This window comes from Orcinus orca, chromosome 20 (genome assembly GCF_937001465.1).
Source record: "Orcinus orca chromosome 20, mOrcOrc1.1, whole genome shotgun sequence".
NCBI classification, from domain to species: Eukaryota; Metazoa; Chordata; class Mammalia; order Artiodactyla; family Delphinidae; genus Orcinus; species Orcinus orca.
Window position 1 is genome coordinate 43,479,267 of NC_064578.1, and position 13,357 is coordinate 43,492,623.

The 13,357-nt window shown below is 42.5% G+C and overlaps 1 long non-coding RNA gene across 2 annotated transcripts; it reads right to left on the reverse strand.

Annotated features, from left to right (window-relative positions):
* Positions 1–465: 465 nt before the first annotated feature.
* On the reverse strand, positions 466–5,377 carry LOC125962671 (uncharacterized). 2 transcript variants are annotated; one of them, XR_007474186.1, is made up of 3 exons: positions 4,973–5,377; positions 2,690–2,925; positions 466–2,348 (listed from the first exon to the last, which is right to left on the reverse strand). It is a non-coding gene; the product is annotated as an uncharacterized LOC125962671 (long non-coding RNA). The 2 variants fall into 2 exon arrangements; XR_007474185.1 differs by having other exon boundaries at positions 2,665–2,925; positions 4,973–5,376.
* Between the last annotated feature and the right edge of the window lie 7,980 nt (positions 5,378–13,357).

A 13,357-nucleotide genomic window follows, 5' to 3' on the forward strand; every position in this document is an offset into this window, starting at 1 on the left:
CATCAGCAGGGGGTGGGATGTACAACTCATGTTATATCCTTGGACTGGAATTCTCTGTGGCTGTTAAAAAGAAGATAGATCTATGTGAACTGATATAAAAAGGTATCATAATGGTATAAAGAATCAGAAAGTTCATTACAGTAACCTAAATGAACATCAGCAGGGGACTGGTTAAATTAGCTATGCTATGTCTATTCTCTAGAATACCACACACAGTAGTAAAAAATAATGTTTTAACATGACAAAAATCTCCAAGAAATGCAAGTAGAAACACTTACAAACCACATACGGTACTTTTATCCCTGTGGTTACATATGAAGGGTAGGTCTTGTCTTTTAAAATAAATGGGTCAAGGTTTTTAAAATAATTTTTAGAAGAATTAGGGAAAATACTTTTAAAAATCAAAAATCATTGATAACTCTTCCACTTAAAAGATTATAAAAATTTACAAATGGAAGTGTCCCATGTTCCGCTCCCCAGGAAACTCCCCCCCCAAATCTGTAGATAACTGCTATTAATACATGATAAATGTCCTTTTTGGCTTTTCAAAAGTTTATATCGACATATCTATATATACTTATATGAGCACACACATACACACACACTTAATAGAATAGTGCTTCAAATATTGCTTTGCAACTTGTTTCCTTCACTTAACTGTATATTTTGGGCATCTTTCCATGTCAGTATATATGAATTCATATATTTTTTTTTTTTTGACTGTTGCAGTGTATTCCAGAGTATAGCTGTGTCATCGATCATCATGCTCTGTTGTAAGTAGATAAGGCAAGGAGCAGAATAAGCATAAGTGATTTCATTTTTATAAAAATTCTATATACATATATATATGGTATGGGATAGAGGGCCCAGAGGAGGAATTTTCACACCATATATATCTTTATAATGTTTGAAAAAGATGTTCATAAAGATAATCTATTACTTTTCAAAAACAAAAACTAGTAAAGGGGTTTCTAAGATACTAAACAATGTACAGCTTTGCTTTTCAAGCCAGAATTTTTTTAAATGCCGTGTAGTTGTTACACATACCATATTTTAACACACAAGAGTCCCTCCAGGTTAACTGGCCTAACAGGCTTTTCTGCAGGCCCTGGAATGAAACTTCTCCCCCATCCCTGAGCACATATTTGACCACGTTGTAAACATGTCAAGGAAAGGGGGGATTTCATTCCAATCTACTTTTAAATTCAGGTGTGCCCTCAGGAGCAAGTTCACAGTGACCCAGCCCGTGACTTAGATTCTCTGAGAAAGGCAGAGAGGCAGTACTGGGTTCTCACCACACCTCCACCACACTCTGAGCCTCCATGTGCCCCTCTATAAAATGGGGTTCTAGCAGTCCCTACCGCATAGCTTAGGGTCCAATACATTCTAAGAGCTCCGGAACCCATAGACCTCTTTACTATGAATCAGGAATTTTCTAAATTCTGTGCCATCAGAACCAAATGCAGAAATAAACTGCCGGTAAGGCTGCTACTGTGTCTGGTAAGCCCCAGTTTCAAAGGTTTGGGGCTCCACCGTCTCGATGTACCGTAGCCAGCTCATCGAAGTGACTCACATATCTGTGCTTTCAAAAGTCAAATCATACCTGAAAACGCTTGGTGCTTTCGCTGAGAGATGTTCAACCCATGGGCTCGGCATATGTTAGCGTTAATATAACGCTTTTTGCCTGAGGGTCCTTCAAGAACGTTTGTGGAGTTAGTGGAGATTGATATGCCTAAAATCAAATCTTTCCTTAAACGTCACACTGCAAAAGAATATTTAATGTCGTGGGAGAATACCTTTTTTCACTGTTAAGTGAAAAAAGAAGATTACAAAAAGGCATGCCAAGTATGATTGCTTTTCTGATAAAAATTCAAGTATGTTTGTGTTTGTGTTAAAGTTGTAAAACACAGTCTCCCAAAGGTTAGCCTTGGTTATCAAGGAAGAAGAGACACTTGAGGGGGGATTTTTATTTCATTCCTTGGGCATTTTGGTATTTTCCAAATATTCTATGATGACTCTTGCTTTTGTCCTCCAATAAAAATAAATATTAAGAGAGCTCCTTTCTACTTACTAGACGGGATGCTGCCTAATTCATGACTTGTTGAATAAAACCAATTAGATCTTCAGATTTACTCAGTTGATTTTTCTTAACACTCCTACTCAGAGCTAGTTTTGATCATACAACCACAGCCTCCTGAAGACAGATACTCCTCTCTAGCCATCAATCTCACATTGGCTATTGCAATTTAACAATGGAGCTCGAACTTGCCTGGTGGAATGGGATGTGATCCAATTTCCAATAGACAGTTCCTGAAGCAGGAGAAGTGGGTGTCCCTCTGTAGGCCTTTCTGTTTCAAGTAAGATCCACATAAGTGACTGGCAAAGGAAACTTAAAGGCAGCTCACCGCTGAGCAACTTCAGAGAGACCAGAGCTGGGAAAACCAGACACCTGCCCACCCATCTCCAGCGCCCACTGCAGACGACTACAAACAAGCTGCTCTTGATTTTCACTTCTCGTAGTAACTGTATAAATAAAATAGATGAATAATAGAGAGATGGGTGGATGAACGGGTAATGATTGATAATCTTTTTAAAGAAGAAAAAAATAAATCTTAATAAAAACTTCACTGTAGGACATGAGATGTGTACTGAGAAAAGAATTACCTTGCTAAACATTTTCAGACTTTACCTGAGCTGTTAAAACAGGTCAGGCCTTGTCAGATGCTGGGGTCTTGGAGTCAAGCTGGCCTCTGGGCAGCAGGTACGGGCCCTCCGCCTCTGTCCCACATCTGCCACTCCCTTCTCTGGCTTCATCTGGCCACATATTTGCTCAGCTGGAATGGCAGCAGTGCGGCCTGGCCAAGGCAGGCCTCGGCTGGCAGGACGGGTTTGTCTGCCCTGGCCTTTTCACCCAGAGGCCCACTCCTGTGGGTGAGAGAGCAGCAAAGAGAGGAGCGCCAGGTGAGTGAGGCTCCCAGGACCACCCAAGAGAGAGGCAGCCATTCGATGGCTGTTCCTACTGCACCTCTAAAGGACCATGTCTGTCCAGAGCTGGATCCGGCCTCTAACCCTCCGTGGCTCCCCAGTGCCCTCAGCACAAAGTCCAGCTGCTCAGCCTGGCACTGAGGGGCCCTGTGGCCTGTCTCCTTGCTACTTCCCCAAGCCTATCTCTCCCTCCTGTCCCCCCTTTTATTTTTTTAAATTTTGGCCATGCCGCACAGCTTGTGGGATCTTAGTTCCCCGAGCAGGGATCAAACCTGTGCCCCCTGCAGTGGAAGTGCATAGTCCTAACTGCTGGACCACCAGGGAATTCCACCCTCCTGTCCCATTGAACCAACCTCTCTTTCACCACTGGAGATCATAGAATGGAAAGAATAAACTAATGTATATTATAGCAATCAAGCAGGCACACACCTCTGACTACATACACTGTTGCTTACACTCCTTCCATGAGAGCAAGTTGACTTCTTCACTGAAATGTAAAACCCACACCCCTTTGACCCACCCGATTCCACCTCTGGGAATCTATCCTGCATATACACTCCCGAGAGTGTGCAAAGACCCATGTACAAGGGTAACAGAAAAGCAATAACTGAGGAACAGCCTGAATCACATCAGAAGAGAACTAGTTATACAATTCATTTTCTCACACCATAGAATACTCTGCAGCTAAGTTTCAAGGGAGCTACATTTATATTTGCTGATATGAAATCATCTCCAAGATAGATTGTTCACTGAGAAAAATGCAACGTGCAAAACTGAATGTATGCTAGAGTGAAGTAAGTCAGAAAGAGAAAAACAAATATCATATATTAACACATATACGTGGAACCTAGAAAAATGGTACAGCTGAACCAGTTTGCAGGGCAGAAATAGAGACACAGATGTAGAGAACAAACGTATGGACACCAAGGGGGAAAGTGGCCGGGGGGACGGTGGGATGAATTGGAGATTGGGATTGACATATATACACTAATATGTATAGATATTATGTAATTATAATTATGTAATTATAATATGTAATAGATAACTAATTGACATATATATACTAATGTATAGATATTATGTAATTATAATTATGTAATTATAATATGTAATAGATAACTAATAAGAACCTGCTGTATAAAAAATAAATAAAATTTAAAAATTAAACAAAGAAAAAACTGAACGTATGCTAAATGCAATGTGATGTCCTATGTTGGATCCTGAAAAGACAAGACATTAGTGGAAAAACTAGTGCAATCCAAATAATGTCTGGAGTTTAGTTAATAGTCCTGTACTAGTGTGAATTTCTTGGTTTCGAAAAACATATCATGGCTATGCCTCTAAATTCCATGTATCATTTAGCACAAGGTTAGGTCTTGTGAGTAGAGGGCGCTGGAGGGACACGGCAGAAGTTAGGGGTTCTCTCCAGATTCCGGTTCTTCCTTGTTGTTCCAACGGAGCTGTGACCAGCAGGTGGCTGGGGTTCTTCTCCACACTTTCCTAAGCCACCTTCATTAACCCAGCTAGGGACGCACCCCTTAACCCAAGTAAGAAACCTATTGAAAACAGGAAATAGAATCCTGATTTCTCACTGTCTTTTCAGATGGTCTTCAAATGGAAATAGAAAGATGAAAAACAGAGAAAATGGTCTTTTTGAAGAACCACTTCTAGGGCTGCTGGAAAAAATGATCAAAAGATCCTGGCATTTGATCCCTGGCACTAAAATTCATCTCATAAAAATGTATTCAGAAAATTGAGGGAACAGGTCTAGAAACTGAAGGGATTTTTCAGCTTTCAAGATGTATACCCAGAGCCAAAGCAAATATATTTGTTGCCTAGAAACCGCTCTAGCCCAGGGTATACTGGTTAATTTTGTTAACACGCCAAAACACAGTGACTTAAAATAATGATTAATTTTTAGCTGCTGATTCTGTGGGACCATTTGGGCTGAGCTCAGTCAGCCAGGCAGCTCTTCAGTTTTTCTCACCTGGGCGTACCCATGCAGCTGCAGTCAGCTATGGGGTGGCTGGGGGCTTGTTGGTCTAGGGTAGCCTCCCTCACGTGTGTGGCTGGCTGGAAGTTGCTGTAGGTAGCTGGGGTGAGGGCTCTGACTGGGCCATGTGTCTAAAGAGGCCAGCCCAAGCACATTCACATGGTGGTGCTTGCAGGGTTCCCAACAGCAGCAAGAAAAGACAAGTCCCAAGGTGCGTAAGCAATTTTCAATGTTCTGCTTTTGCCACATGTGCTGTTGTCGCATTGGGTGAAGCAAGTCAGTGGTTAAGGCCAGACTGAGTATGGGAGGTGTGCAGAAGGGAGGAGAATTATGGAGGCTATTTTAACAATCTAACCAGGATGATGAAAAGGTGCCAGCAGTCCCCAGCAGAAGTATCAAATGCCTTTATTTGAGAGTATCCCACAGTTGTGATCTCCTCAAACAGCTTACAGTTCCCAGAAGGAAGCTAGATAGGAAATAGTTAATGCCAACAGTAGCCTGGACCTTGAGCCGTTCCTCCAGTAATCAAAGAGTTGTCCTGTGAATAAGTGCTTTTTCCAAATTTCAGATATCACAGAAGTTTGAGACAATGTTTTGACTTAATTCATGTTTCAAAACCCAAGCAGGAGATCTATTAAAGACATCAAGTTTCCCTTAGATAGCTCTCAGATGGCTGCCTCAGATGCCATGGGCACTGGAATGGAAATAAATAAAATATAAAAGGTAAAAAGCTGTGAATTCCCTGGCGGTCCAGTGGTTAGGACTCCACACTCTCACTGCCAAGGGCCTGGGTTCAATCCCTGGTTGGGGGACTAAGGTCCCACAAGGCATGCAGTGTGGCCAAAAAAAAAAGGTAAAAAGCCAAGAAAGTGGTCTTTCTGGAGTTCCACTTAGGTACTGTTGGACACATAATTAAAATAAGGTCCCTAGGGACTTCCCTGTGGCACAGTGGTTGAGAATCCACCTGTCAATGCAGGGGACACGGGTTCGATCCCTGGTCCAGGAAGATCCCACATGCCGTGGAACAACTAAGCCAGTGCGCCACAACTACTGATCCTGTGCTCTAGAGCCCACGAGCCACAATTACAGAGCCCACATGCCACCACTACTGAAGCCCGCGCATCTAGAGCCTGCGATCAGCAACAAGAGAAGCCACCGCAATGAGAAGCTGGCACACCGCGGTGAAGAGTAGCCCCTGCTCGCCGCAACTAGAGAGAAGCCCACACACAGCAATGAAGACCCAACGTAGCCATAAATAAATAAAATTTAAAAAACAAAAAAGAAGAAGAAGGTCCCTAGTAGTCAAGTTCCTCTTGTTGTATCTAAGATCAAATTGCCAAGGATGTCTCATCTCACCACTCCTTTTCAACATCATACTGGAAGTCCTAGCTAATGGAATAAGACAAGAAAAAGAAATAAAATGTACACAGATTGAGAAGGAAGAAATAAAACTGTCTTTGTTTGCAGATGACATAATTGTCTATGTAAAAAATCTAAAAGAATTGACAAAAAACCTCCTGGAACTAATAAGCAATTATAGCAAAGTTGCAGGATACAAAGTTAATATACGAAAAATCAACTTGCTAGTGCAAGCATTACATCTATTGATCACATCCCTGCCTGATGGCAACTGAGATACCGCCAGGACTTACAGAGGATTGGTCTAGAAATAACAGGTGCGATCACTGACATTTTTTGGAGATTTGCAATCATGAGCACAAGTGCTGTTCCTTATTAGACTTTCCTGACCTTCCTCAAGAAAGAGATTATCAATCAAATCAAAATAGATGAGTTTATTGTACATTTCCATGCCAAAGTACCAAATCTTTTATTCAGCAAAGGCAAATTTTTTGGTTTCCCAGTGTATATAAAAGTTATATTTACACTATACTGTCCTCTATTAAGCATACAATAGCATTATGTATAAAAATACAATATATATACCTTAATTTAAAAATACATTATTGCTAAAAAATGCTAACCATCACTTGAGCCTTCCGCGAGTTGTAATCTTTTTGCTGATGGGAGGGTGTTGCCTTGATGTTGACGGCTGCTGACTCATCAAAGTGGTAGTTGCTGAAGGTTGGAGTGACTGTGGCAATTTATTAAAATAAGACAATGAAATTTGCTGCATCAGTTGACTCTTCCTTTCACGAAGAATTTCTCTGTAGCAGGCAATGCTGTTTAATAGCATTTTACCTACAGTAAAACTTCTTTCAAAACTGGAGCCAATCCTCTCAAACCTTGCTGCTGCTTTATCAACTAAGTTTATGTAATATTCTAAATCTTTGTCATTTCAACTATCTTCAGAGCATCTTCACCAGGAGCAGATTCCATCTCAAGAAACACTTTATTTGCTCATCCATAAGAAGAAACTCCTCATCCGTGAAAAGGTTATCATGACGTTGCTGCAGTTCAGTCACATTTTCAGGCTGCACTTCTAATTCTAGATCTCTTGCTATTTCCACCACATCTGCAGTTACTTCCTCCAATGAAGTCTTGAAACCCTCACAGTCATCCATAAGGGTTGGAATCAACTTCTGCCAAACTCCTGTTAATGTTGATATTTTGACCTCATCCCATGAATCACAATGTTCTTAATGGCATCTAGAACAGCAAATCCTTTCCAGAGGGTTTTCAGTTTACTTTGCCCAGAGCTATCAGAAGAATCACTATCTATGGAAGCATAGCCGTACAGAATGTAGTTCTTAAATAAGAAGACTTGAAAATCGAAATGTTACTTGGTCCATGGGCTGCAGAATGTATGTTGTGTTAACGCATAAAAACAACATTAATCTCACTGTACGTCTCCATCAGAGCTCTTGGATGACCAGGTGCCTTGTCAAAGAGCAGTAATATTTTGAAGAGAATGGTTTTTTCTGAAAGAGTAGGTCTCAACAGTGGGCTTAAAATATTCAGTAAACCATGTAAACAGATGTGCTGTCATCCAGCACATCTGTTTACAGCATCCATTTACAGAGCACAGGCTGAGTAGACTTAACAAAATTGTTAAGGGACCTCGTATTTTCAGAATGGTGAATGAGCACTGACTTCAACTTAAAGTCACCAGCTGCATTTGCTCCTAACAAGAGAGTCAGCCTGTCCTCTGAAGCTTTGAAGCCGGACGTTGACTTCTCCTCTCTAGCTATGAAAGTCCTAGGTGGCATCTTCTTCTAACAGAAGGCTGTTTCATCTGCATTGAAAATCTCTTGTTTAGTGTAGCCACCTTCATGAATGACCTTAGCTGGATCTTCTGGATAACTTGCTGCAGCTTCTACATCAGCACTTGCTGCTTCACCTCGCACTTTTATGTTATAGAGAGGGCTTCACAAACTTCACAAACCAATCTCTGCTAGCTTTAAACTTTTTTTGCTGCAGCTTCCTCACCTCTCTCAGCCTTCACGGAATTGAAGAGAGTTAGGGATTTGCTCTGGACTAGGCTTTGGCTGAAGGGAATGTTGTGGCTGGTTTGATCTTCTGTCCAGACCACTAAAACTTTGTCCATATCAACAATAAGGCTGTTTCACTTTCTCATCATTCATGTGTTCACTGGAGTAGCCCTTTTAATTTCCTTCAAGAACTTTTCCTTTGCAGTGACAGCATGGCTATTTGGCACAAGAGGCCTAGTCTTTCTCACTAAGCTTCATGATTTCCAGCTTTTGATTTAAAATGACAGACATGTAATTCTTTCTTTTTTTTGGCCACGCAGCATGGCCTGTGGGATCTTAGTTCCCCCGCCAGGGATTGAACCCAGGCCCTCGGCAGTGAGAGTGCAGAATCCTAACCACTGGACCACCAGGGATTTCCCATGTGATTTTTTTCACTTGAACATGTAGAGGCCATTGTAGGGTTATTAATTGGCCTAATTTCAATATTGTTGTGTTTCAAGAAATAGGGAGGCCCTAGGAAAGGGAGAGAGAAGGGGGAATGGCTGATTAGTGGAGAAATTACACCAGTAATCCCACAACATTTATTGATTAAGTTTGCTGTCTTATACGGGTGCGGTTTTTGGCGCCCCAAAACAATTACAATAGTAACATCAAATATCACTGATCACAAATCACCATAAAATATAACAATGAAAAAGTTTGAAATATTGCAAGAATTACCAAAATATGCCACAGAAATATGAAGTGAACAAATGCTGTTGGAAAGATGGCACTGATAGACTTGCTCAACGTAGGGTTGCCACAAACCTTTGATTTGTAAAAAATGCAGTATCTGCGAAGCACAATAAAGCAAAGCACAATAAAATGAGGTATTCCTGTACTGTTAATGCTACTGATTGGTGCTAAAAACTTTTTTAAAGCATTTCACAAAATGTGTCATTTAAAAAGCATGCATTATCACTAGATAAAACCAACTATGTGTGTACCTTTCCTCCCTAATAAAGTGTGTTTGTATATTTCCCCCTCTCAAGAGATTTTTGTCCCAATTGCTTTCATTGTCAAGTAGAATGTGTTCAAGGAGAAAAATGTTTAAAAGAAAAAGACTGAGGGAGTACTGATGAAATAAGAAAGGCAGAATGTTGATAGCTCTTGCATCTGGGTGATAAGTATTGTACATAGAGGTCCATCAAACCAGTCTCTGTTAAAAAAAAAAAAATAGACACTTCCTTCTGTGATTCTGCATGGTTCTTAGGAGAATGCCAGCACTCCTGGCAAGGCCAGGCCTTGCCAACTACACCAGGTCTCCCTCTCCCCTGCTTCCCCTGTACCTCCTTGCTCTGCTCTGAGACATTGGATTCTGGGCCATGTTTCCTCTCACCCCAGAGCTCTGGAACCTACTTTCCTACTGCCTGGAAGCCTCTCCTCGCTCCCTAGTCTGGTTAGTGAGTACTCATTTTTCAGACCTGAGTACAAGCATCACTTCCTCCAGGAAGTCTTTCTTGAAAACACTGGCCAGATGAGAGTTTTACTTTCTTAATCTGTCTTGTGGTTTTCCTTCGGAGCATTTAGCACAATTTTAATTTTACTTGTAATTAATAACAATAGCCAACATTTAATGAGCACGTACTCAGTGCCAGGGGCTGTCCTAAGGACTTCAAGGGTATCTGCTCATTTGATTCTCTCAAGGCACAAAAAGTGGAAGAAGCTTGCTGAACGTCACATAGTTGGTAAATGACAGAGGCAGGACCCAAACCGTCAGTGTGATTCCAGAGCTGACATCTTAACCATTCTGCTCTGCTCTCTCCACATGTTGTTAATAATATGCAGCTCCCCTACCAGGCTGTTTAATCCCTCAGTGGTAGATATTTAGTGTTATAGACTGAATTGTCAATAAGTCCAAATTCCCCAGATTCATGTGTTGAAGACTTACCCTCAATGTAACTGTATTTGAAAACAGGGCCTTTAAGGAGGGAATTAAGTTAAATGAGGTCCTAAGAGCATGAAGCTAATCCAATAGGACTGATAAATAAGTTTGTATTGTTTAAGGACTGATGTCCTTCTGTCTTAGTCTGTTTGGGCTGCTGTAACAATACCAAAGACTGGGTAGATTATATATAACAGAAATTTATTGCTCACAGTTCTGGAAGCTGGGAAGTCCGAGATCAAGGCACTGGCAGGTTTGGTATCTGGTGAGGGCCCGCTTTCTGGTTTATAGATGGCTGTCTTCTCACTGTAAAATCACATGGGGTGAGGAAGCTCTCTCTGAAGCCTTTTATAAGGGCACTAATCCCATTCATAAGTGCTCCACCCTTAAGACCTAATTACCTCCCAAAGGCCCTATCTCCAAATATCCTCACATTGAGGATGAGGTTTCAACCTACGAATCTGGTGTAGTTGGGGGTGTGGGAGGGGGCGGCACAAACATTCAGTTTACGGTACCTTATCAGAAAAGGAAGAGACACCCGTAGTGTGCATGCACAGAAGAAAGGCCATATGAGGACACAGTGAGAAGGCAGCTACCTGCAAGCCAAGGAAAGAGGTCTCAGGAGAAATGAACCCAGCTGGCACCTTGATTTTGAACTTCCAGCCTCCAGAACTGTGAGAAATAAGTTTGTATTGTTTAAGCCACCCAGCCTTTGGTATTTTGTTACAGAAGCCCTAGCAGACTAATACATTCGGTCTCTTCTTGTTTGCCATTATATGTTTTGGACTAAGCACCGTGCCTAGCACATAGTAGGTCCTCCAAAAATATACACTTAGGGGTCACCACCTTCTCTGAAAAGTCTTCCCTCACCCTTCTCCCTCACCCAGCCCTGGCTTAAGTGCCCCTTCTGGGCTTTAGTTGCTACACTTACCACTTGGTTTTGGAAGGATATGTTTTAAGGTCTAATTCCTTTCTATAAGGTTAAATCTTTTAATCTAAAGATTTTGAAGGGGCTAAGTCTTCCCTGGGCTTGGCACAGATGGCATATGCTCTCAGAGTTTAATAAATATTTGAGTGAATGCAAGTCTTCTGACCCCTACACATGAGCCCTGGTTCAAGACGACCTGAGTTCTAAGCAACATCTCTAAATCCCTGTGCTTGGACACGGAGCCTCAGAAGTAATCATGGCGGACTTCCCTGGTGGTGCAGTGGTTAAGAATCCACCTGCCAGTGCAGGGGACACGGGTTCGAGCCCTGGCCTGGGAAGATCCCACATGCAGTGGAGCAACTAAGCCCGTGCGCCACAACTACTGAGCCTGCACTCTAGAGCCCGCGAGCCACAACTATGAGCCCTTGTGCCACAACTACTGAAGCTCACACGCCTAGAGCCCATGTTCCACAACAAGAGAAGCTACCGCAATGAGAAGCCCGAGCACCACAACAAAGAGTAGCCCCCGCTCGCCACAACTAGAGAAAGCCCGCCCGCAGCAACGAAGACCCAATGTAGCCAAATAGAAATTAATTAATTAATTAATTATTTAAAAACAGTAATCATGGCTTTGGGTTTCTCCAGAAATCAAAGCTTGGGTAAAGTCCATTATGCTCTGAAAAGTACAGGGTCGTTTTGATGCCTGTTATGAGCACATGTGCAGTTGGGCTGAGCTCCTGAGTCTTAGTCATCTGCCTGGTTCCAGCTGGACTTCTTGCTGTACCTCAGACATATTAAGTTCACTCCTGTCTCAAGGCCTTTGCTCTTGCTACCTCTTCTGGGAACACACTTCCCCCAGACTTTCCCAGTGCAAATATCCAGCCTTAATTTTCAGTATCTACAGCAGAGTCAAGGCAAGTGATGTTGATTGCAAGGAAACAACTCAGTTTCAGAACACTGGAGAAGAGAAGAGATGCCACTGTTCTATTAGTTCATTTAAAATCCTCTTAACAGGGGCTTCCCTGGTGGCGCAGTGGTTGGGAGTCCGCCTGCCGATGCTAGGGGACACGGGTTCGTGCCCCGGTCTGGGAAGATCCCACATGCCGCGGAGCAGCTGGGCCCGTGAGCCATGGCTGCTGAGCCTGCACATCCGGAGCCTGTGCTCCACAAAGGGAGAGGCCACAGCAGTGGGAGGCCTGCGTACCGCAAAAAATAATAATAATAATAAATAAAATCCTCTTGACAGTCCTGAGAGGTATTTATTATCATTATCCCCACATTACAGGTGAGGAAATTGAGGCCAAGAGAGGTTAAGTAACCGGCCAAAGGTCTCACAACTAGCAAGAAGCAAGGCCAGGACATGAATCCAGGCAGACTGGATCCAGTGTCCAGCTTCTTAACCACAAGGCTTCTCAACATATATTAAAGTGTAGTTAACATAGGGCCTGGCATGGGGTAGTTGTTCCATAAGCCATAGTTATTTCTCTACTCCTCTCAGACAGCTTACTCTTCAAATCTTACAGTCCAACCTCCAGAATGAAACCAACAACCGTTCTGACTCCATCCTGCCAGAACCCAGGGTCCCTCACTCCATCTTCTCATGCTTGTACACACTGGGTAGTAGCTGGAATTGAGGGTTCTCGAAGTTCCAATCCAGGCTCCACCATTCACTAGCTCTGTAAACATAGAAATGTTACATCCCGCCCTGGGTCTCAGTTTCCTCACCTGTAAATTGGGGACAATAACAACCCCTATATCCTAGAATTATTATAAGGATTCAGTGAGATGATACATGCAGAATGTTTTCCACCTAGCCTGGCTCATAAAAAGTGTACAATAAATTGTAGCAATTATGATTAAGGCTTCTCAATGAGAAGCCCCCGAAGGCTCTGAGGCTGTGAAATACTCTCCCAACCACCTTTAGGGCCAAAATTGGGACCAGATGACCTCATTGCTTGCAGACAAGGCTGGCTGGGTATGAGGACTTCTCACCTGACCCAACAACACAGGATCTACCAGACACATACTTCCTGGAGGTAATGTGGTTCAGGGAGTGATCTCTTGGGTCTGATAGACCTGGGTCTGAATTCCAGCTTGGATTTCTCCTCAGCGCCTCAGTTTCTTCATTTGTCAAATGG